At 30.0% G+C, this 9,149-nt stretch overlaps 1 long non-coding RNA gene across 1 annotated transcript in view; it reads right to left on the minus strand.

Annotated features, from left to right (window-relative positions):
- LOC149526533 (uncharacterized) overlaps window positions 1-1,612 on the minus strand; it is a 50,029-nt gene extending 48,417 nt beyond the window's left edge. The window contains exons 1-2 of the long non-coding RNA XR_016351901.1: window positions 1,425-1,612; window positions 463-1,255 (exon numbers count right to left, since the gene is read on the minus strand). This is a non-coding gene — a long non-coding RNA (uncharacterized LOC149526533). The remainder of the gene's footprint in view (window positions 1-462; window positions 1,256-1,424) is intronic.
- Window positions 1,613-9,149: the final 7,537 nt, after the last annotated feature.

Here is a 9,149-nt window from a genome sequence, read left to right on the forward strand (position 1 = left end):
TTTAGCCCTTTAATTTGATTGAGGTCCAGGCACCTTCTGGTAGTGGATTTCTTTAAAGCATTGACCCCAGACCAAATAGCTAATAGCGACAAGCATTTTAGAGTCCAGATGATGAGAACATCCTGATAAAACTAGCAGAATTCCTCTTTCCCAAAAGACTTGACTAGCGTTCAGTATTCGGTTCTTAGTAGGCAAGTTCATTTTTGCAAACACAGGAAGAATAATATCGGTATTTAGAAAAATAAGGGTAGATCAGATACTCTCATCAGCTCAACTTAACTACTAATATACATGTTATGTGCGAGAATGTGCAACCTTCAAGCACATATCATGTTTGCAATAAGTTAAGAAACTTAGATAGAATTTTTATAAGCAACCATATCTTCTCCAAAGTAAAGCTAAAAGAATATCAAAATTATAATAAAACAAAACAAGAGAGGTAATAATTAGAGGCTAACTTACAATCACCAGCATCAGTGGTAGCTGCTATGATATAGATTTGAAAAAAAACAAGAAGCAAAAGTGACCAAATGGCTGAACCCATTAGTGAGATAAACCAAAGGTTTCAGATTCTGGAGTTGGAAGACCTCACAAGTATTTCCGTTCTGCTTCTAATTTTGCATAAAACAGAGCACCCATTTGACATCAACCAGTAACCAACACGAAAGAAAGCATCAAACTTAGAGTTGCAGCTGCAAATCCCTTATGTTCAAATGAGGAAAGTCTGAAATCGTGGACTTTGAATGGATCTACAAACTTGCAATTTGCCCGAATAACATAGAATAAAAATGACCAACCAAACGTTTTGGCCCATTGGCCCTTTATTTCACTCAAAAGAGGTAGACGACGTTAAAGTCAACACTCTTAATTTTGGATGAGATCAATGCAATGTTTACAAGCATATATGAGTTGTCGTTTTAAATAGCTGGAGCGCCCCCTAGGAGTTTCTCTCGTATATAACAAGATAGAAGCCTTCCATTCTCTCACAAAAGCAAGGGGCAAAGGCATTAAATAAATATGAAGGCAAACTGTGACAGATTTTGAAAGTCGGGTTTGTTTGTGCAGTCATATTCGTCTCCAGGAAGTCCTTTTCAAAGAAACATTCAAACCAACATAGTAGCCATGACATAACTTTTTAGACACTCCACCTCAAGGGAATCCAATAAGAGGCACACCTACCGCTAATATTTTAAAGCTGAGCTTTAGAACCGTTCAGCCGTTCCCACTTCCATTGGATTCATCGTTTGTTTTTTTCCTGCAAAGCGGAATTGTCAAACAAATCAGTAACCATTTTAACATAATAAAAATGAGAACAAATGGGATGACGTAAGAAATCCTTGGGCAAGACGCTTTAAGCCTTCAAGGCGTGTGGAGGGAAAACGAAGACTTCCTTTTAATTGGTGGACTTGAAAAGCAACACTGACCCAACTACTACGAGTTAATGCTGGTAAAACTTAAAGGGTGTTGCAGCCTCTTCGTTTATCCAGATCGACAAAGCCACTCCTCACACTCATCATCCAAGGTCCCTTACGAGCCGCTGCTAATCCCTCCCAGTTACCAATCCATTTGTTTTTTTCTATTACTTTCCCTCCGCTGTTAGGGATTTTTTCTAATCCAACTTTTGTTTTTCCTTTTCTTTATTGAGAAAAATTGCAATTAAGTGTACTATATTGTATACACTAAATGCTATTTGACTTTGAACGTAAGAAGTGCGAGGAAGCTCGTACAAATTATTATGGTCGTGACATATAAGATTTGCTTTCATTGTCGTGTGGTTACATGTGGGGTTTGATTTCATTGCTCAATGGCTCAATATTTTGCTACCTTGTTGGGATGGGTGTATTTTTATTTGGATTTTGGATGCAGGCCTGAGTCAAATATGGAATGCTAATAGAATTTAGTTGGATGGGTTTTTATTTGGGTTTTAGCGATTTGGATGTGGGCCATTTTATAAGGCAAAGCAGAGAGAGATGGTTTCTTTCAATAGTCGTGTGTTTTTTTTTTTTTTTTTGGTTATTTTCTGTTTTGCCTTGTCATTGGGGATGGTCTTTCTAACTCTTCATGTGTTTCTTTTTCTCACTTTATTTCTTGCTTTGTTTTTAGATTGATCGTTTAGTTATCTGTCATATTTTTTTTAGGTTGGCTTTGCTTGCTTTAACCGTTGACTGTTCTCCATAGATTTTTCATTGGTTCCTACGATCAATCATGTTTGAGAATCTGATAAGGGTTTATTTATCTGTGCTTAATGATTTCACTAAATTTTTTGGGTTTTTTCCTCTAATCACGTGTAGCTCTATGGCTTGTTTGGCTGGTATTGGGATTTGTAGCTAGTTGATTGTCATTGTACCAGTAGTTAACGTGTCGTTGTTGTGGATTGTTTTCATGATCTATGATCTGACTGGTCGATGATGTAATTTTTATGTTCACATCATTTTTATGTCTATCAGTGATATTTTATTGAGTGATATGAGATTTTTTTTTCCTTCTAGAAGTTTTCATTCCTCTTTTCTAGATTTGGGTTCTCTATTTTTTTTTGTTTTACTTTCCTTTGCTCTCTTTATTTCATTCGTTTGCCTTATTTCAAGTTGATAGATCTCACGTTTTTTTATTGTTTCTTTGGGTTTAAGATGGTTTTTATTTTCTTCTTTTTTATTCCTTTGAGTTAATATTTATGTAATCTAGATTTGCGTTTTGTTTGTCCCGTGCTTGAACATAGTTTTTTTAACACTTTTTTTTGTTCATATATATATATTCTCTATCTGATGTTTTTAGATGGCTAATTTTTTATGCGTTTGAGTTACGTTCAATAAGATTGATATTTTATTTTTTTTACACTTTTTATTCGTTTGTATCAAAATCTAATTATGTAGGAATTGATAGAGTTTATATCTACATATTTTGAAGTAGGTTTATCCTTAGTCTTAGTCTATGACTATTGTTTTCAGCAGTATATAAATATGAACATTAGTTTTTTTGTTTGGTCAGTGTCATTTTTTGTTATTTATTATGAAAGTTTCTGTTTGTTTTTTTTTTCTATTCATATGTATTTTTTAAAAAATATATATTGTGAAAATCTGTCTTTTCTGTTATGTTGCTTTCTTATTCTTCCTTTTTTTCCTTTTATGTTGCTTTTGCTAATTTAGTTCTTGATCATTGTTGCCATTCTATTTTTATTATTTAGTTTGTTTCTATTTTGTTCCTTTTCTCTACATATTTCAGTTTGATACTTCGTTTTGTTTGGTTGCTTATGCTGAATGCCAATCTCATAATTGTTTTTATGCATTGTTGTTATTGATGTTCTTTTCTTTTTTTCTTTTTTGCATGAAACTTAAATCCATAGGTTTTGTGTTTGTTGATTGTGTGAAATTACTAAATTTCATTTTTCCAGTTTTGTTATTTTAGTTGCTGTTTTTTTATTGTATTATTAGTCATTTCATTTTTTAAAAAAATTATATATGAAAAAATAACGTGCTTGTTCCATTGTCATTTACCTTCTAAGTTCTGCTTAATTCATTATTTGTTTTCCTGATTTGGCTTTCCATCATTGTTGACATGTTGTTTTTATTATTTAGTTTGAGTGACGTTTTTTTTCCTGTTTTTGGGTTTGATTTTCAATGCTTTATGATTGTTAACTATGATAGTTGACTATTTGCTCTTTTTTTATCTTTAAAAAAAATATTTATATCCATTTCACATTCAGCTTTTTATGAAAAAATCTATACTATATTTCTATTGTTATTTTGATATTTCCTATTTCTTCTTAATTTTATTCTTAATCATTGAAGCATTGTTGTTAAAACCATTAAAAAGTTTTTGTGATGTTCTTGCTATCATTTATCATTCACTTTCTATTTAATCGATTATCATGCTTTAAATTTTCTTCTTGATAGTTTTTGTCATGCTATTTTTTTGTTCAATCTAGCTTTCATTTTTTTATTAATGCGCCTCCCTGTTTTCAATTACAATATTTTTTTTGTTGTTTTTTTTAATGCTGTAAATGTGCTATTTGTTTTGAACACTTATTTAAGCTTTATATTTGTGTCCTATTTATTGATTCATATTTATTTAATTGCAGTCTTTTCCTTAATTGCAAAATCAGAAATAATAAAGATTAATGACCAACACTGTAATGTAAACTTTACGTTTTGGTTAATTTGTTTTTTAATTCTTACATATTTCAATTTCTGATATTTGTTTTTTGCTTGATCTATTTTATAAGATTTGATAATTACTTTGTATGTTATTTATATTTGTAGTACTACTTGGTCAAATTAAGTTTAATTTGTTATAATGGATAGGGGCACTCAATTGAAATTAAAATATGATAGGTTAAAAATATTAAGAGTTAGAAGAATTTCTAAACTTGCTCAAACTTTTAATAACCATCTGCAATCATCTGATAATAACACTCGATATTCTAAGCGAGGTAATAAAATTTCTCCTCAACTATATTGTGTGAATATTTTATCAAATATACACTCACAAATACCTAGTTATGTCCCACAATCCAATCAAGCATTCAATGTTATTGATGTGCCTGTTGGAGAGCATGTAATGGTTCATTCCACAATAAATTCTCAAGGCGAGTTGGTCACTACATTTGTCGAACCTACAACTGTCTTGGGCAGTGTTGATTCTTATGGTTTTATTTATGAAACAACATAATATAATTTTGAAACTTTCCCTACAACTAGTGCTAGTAATATTTCTATAGGCAATGCTAGGTTCGTTATTGAAAATATCTATTTGGGTCATCAGTTTAATGATCTCCAATTTGGTCAAATAGTATCAATTAATCCTTTGAATACCAATATTACTGATAAAGTTGTTTTCTTTTTGTACTTTATAAGTTGATGATTTTATTAATATTTGATTTAGTCATATACATTTTTTTCAACCAAAATTATTAATCACTACTAGACTAAGAAATTCTCGACAAAAAAATCTTGAAGGACACATCGGCAATCTTCCTTATCAATGTTCTAACTACATAGTTGAAACTTAACTGTCACTTGAGAAAACCTCAAGAATCCAATCACGTAAGTTAGATTATATTAAAAAATTTAATATTCAATCATTTTACTGTGTTTGGTTAATATCATCATAAACAAATATTTGCTTTTGGTGATGATGCATATTATAGAAATCAGTTTACCACTTTTTGCTTAGAAGGCTCTAACTATATATATCCTTTTTGCTTGGCTTATATGTGATATGAAGAAAAGTTTGATATATCAAGATAAATTAGGAATCCAATTATTAGCCTTGTTTGTCAAGAAGGTATAGTTCGTATAGATAACTATCAGCAAATCCCATCTTTTCTAAAAGATTTACTCAGTGATAATACAAACCATAGAAACTCAAGTTCAAAGAAAACATAATAATGTATAACAGTATGTTTCAATTTACTTCCTTAAGATGTCAAATCGATAAATCAATCAATAATAGGCCAGGACCTTATATCTTCAAAATTAATGGTCAAATGCACCATAAAATAGGTTCTTTACAACCAACAGTTGGTGAAAAACTAAAATTTGCTCAATTGTATGTCTATGATATAGAAAATGAGATCTCTAATAAGTTAGAAATTTTCTAAAATAATAATAACATAACTTCTGGTGATAAATTCATTATTCAAGGTTTAATGAAAATGCTTGATAAGAATGATCATATAGTCAAAATCTTTAGGATGGTTAGAGATAGGTTAACAAAAACAAATTTTGCTCCCTTTCGACTAAGACTTATAGAATCCAGAGATGATTTACAACCAAATTATAGATTATCAAGTACTTTAGAGATAGCTGCTCTGATAGTAGGTGACTTAGGAACATTTAATGGAAATCGAGACATTATCGTTGATCATGTTAGTGAAGGTCTTAAACGAATTAATGAACTACACCCTTCTTTTATAACCATGCAATACCCGCTTCTTTTCCCTTATGGAGAAGACAGATATCAAACTAGTATAAGTTATGTTGATTCTCCAATAAGAAAAAAACCAAAATGAATATATGTTACAATGCGACAATACTATGCATATATAATTCAACGACGGATGAGTTTTAAAAATATATTGTTAAGAGACAGTAGGTTGTTTCAACAATCTTAGTTGATACATACGTAATGATTGAAGAAGAAAGATTATTGCTCATAACAAATAAAAAAAATTAAGATCGGAGTTGTATAAAGGATTAAAAGATCCTTTTGCAAGGGGTGACGATAATGCAAACATTATAAGAAACCGTATAATCATGCCTTCAAGTTTCACTGGTAGTCCTAGGTATTTGTTGCAAAATTATCAAGATTACATGGCCATTTGTAGATATTATGGTTGTCCAGATCTTTTTATCACATTTACATGTAATGCTAAATAGAAAGAAATACAAGCTGGATTAAGTTTAATACCAAAGCAAAAACCAAAATATATACCTAATATAACAACAAGAGTTTTTAGACTCAAGCTTCATTATTTGATAGAAGATTTGATGAAGAATCAACACTTTGGTCTTGTATAGCTGATAAGATAAAATTATTTATCATTTGTTTTCATATTATAAAAAAAATTGACATGAATTTTTTCTACAACTTAAAGGAGTTTTGATACTAATAATTGCTCATAACCTTTGATTTTCCAATCACTTACACCATTGAATTTCAAAAAAGAGGACTATTGCATATACATGTCCTACATTGGCTGCATCCTAATCACAAATGCTCATCACCTGAAGACATAGACAAAATCATTTAGTTGAACTACTAGATAAATTTTTAGATCCTATCGCATACCAAGCTGTTGCGGAATTGATGGTCATGGACCATGCAGTTCTACACGCCCAAACTCTTATTGTATGATTAAAGATTATTGTTCCAAATTCTATCCAAAAGACTTTCAAAGAAGAACTATAGTTAATGACGATGGATTCTCAATTTATAGAAGGAGAAACATGCCACACAATATTGCAATAAAGAACAATATAAAATTAGATAATAGGTATGTGGTACCTCGTAACATAGATTTAGTTGTTAAATATCAGGCACACATTAATGTTAAAGTTTGTGGTCAATCTAGAGCTATAAAGTACCTATTCAAGTATCTCAACAAAGGACCTAATAGAGCCTGAGTTACATTAGAAAATACAAACACAAATACTTAACAAAACTTTCAAACTATTGACTCAAACAATTTTAAAAATAGGCAACATACGTTTATTAATATAGATGAAATCAAAATGTATTTAGATTGTAGATACTTTTAGCATATGAAGCATGTTGGAGACTTTTTTGTTTTCTGATACATCATAGAGAGCCAACTATACAAAGGTTAGTAGTTCATTTATCTGAACAATTGAACATTTTTTTTCATGACAACAATAGTATATCAAAAGTTATACATAAACCAAATATTGACAAAACTACATTTACTGAACGGATGATTTGCAACAAACATGATGAAACTAGTATACATTTATTATATGCAGATTTTCCCACAGAGTATGTTTGGCATTAGCTAGAGTCTAAATGGTAAAAGAGAAAACAAGGTAGGTCTATAAGTAGAATCAATTATGTACACCCTGTAGCAAGGGAATTATATTACTTGCATACGTTATTAAATATGGTTAGAGGCGCAACTAGCTTTGAATATATTAGGATTGTAGATTATATTACTTATCAAACTTATCAAGAAGCTTATCAAAAATGGAATGGTACATTACTTTAAGCATCTCAATGGGCCTTTAGCGAACAATTAAGACATTTATTTGTAACCATTTTATGTTTTGTCTAGTAGCTAATCCTTTTACCATTTACGAAACTAGATGGAAATTATTTTTTGAAGATATTGAGTATAGGATGAAACATGCCTTTGGAAACTTATAGTATAGGATTCTTGAAATAATCTTAGAAAGTATGTTTTGATAACTTTAAGAGATCTCTTTAATAAAAATTGTATCTTTTTGTTTGAATATCAATTACCTATGCCAAGCTAAGAAGCTGTCATTTATGATCAAGATAGACTAATACATAAAAATATGAATTACAACTTATTTGTTTTGCAACAATTACATTTAGAATTACTATCAAACTTAAATGATGAATAAGAACAAATATACCACCCTAATAAACAAATAATTGACAAAAGTGAAGGACATATGATATTTGTATATGGTCATGGAGGTACAGGCAAAACTTACTTATGGAACACAATCATATTAGCAATAAGATCAATAGGGAAAATAGTACTAGCTATAGCCTCTTCAAGAATAGCTTCCCTTTTGCTACCTGAAGGTTGAACTGCCACTCTAAATTCAAAATCCCTCTTAACATTAATGAATGCTCAACCTGTCTAATTAAAAAAGAAACACAACTAGCTAGATTAATTGAAGTATGTAGTTTAATAGTATAGGATGAAGCACTTATGGTCTATAGATATTGCTTTGAAGCTTTAGACAAGACTTTAAGAGATATTTTCAACCAAAATAATGATAAATCTGTTGACAAACCTTTTGGAGGAAATATTGTTTTGTTAGGTGGGGACTTTAGGTAAATTTTACTTCTTGTAGAATCTAGTCATACAACATATATTATCAATGCAGCTATAAATCAGTTAACATTGTGGTCAAAATGTAAAGTGTTTAGATTGAAAACTAATATGAGATTATTAAAACCTGATTTAACTAAAGAAGCTAAAAAAGAAATTCAAACTTTCACACAATGGTTATTAGATATAAGTGATGGAAACCTTCAGTTATCCTCAATCCAACATTATGATTGGAGATATCAACGGGTAAGGTATCTATTTATTTCAAGGTACCTGAATCCTAACCCAATTAAAAATCAAATACCCCAACTCTATTAACTACCCAAATAATTTTAAAAATTACTACCCTAACTTAACCCTAACCCTAATACATTCTCACTACTCTATAATTATCCTAACCCGTTTAAATACCCGATTAGATAAAAAAATTATTAAAATCTTCTTCATGGATACCCAATTACCCAATTAACTATTCTAATCTTGTAACTTCCTTTAAGATTTATATGTTATAAGTTTACATAAGCAAATGTATATATATATTGTAATTACTAATTTTATGAGTTATAATTTTTATAATGTTAACACAAAATAAAAAGTAAATATATTTATATTT

Source organism: Theobroma umbraticum, unplaced genomic scaffold (genome assembly GCF_002168275.2).
Source record: "Theobroma umbraticum cultivar Fairchild unplaced genomic scaffold, ASM216827v3 scaffold_55.0, whole genome shotgun sequence".
NCBI lineage: Eukaryota > Viridiplantae > Streptophyta > Magnoliopsida > Malvales > Malvaceae > Theobroma > Theobroma umbraticum.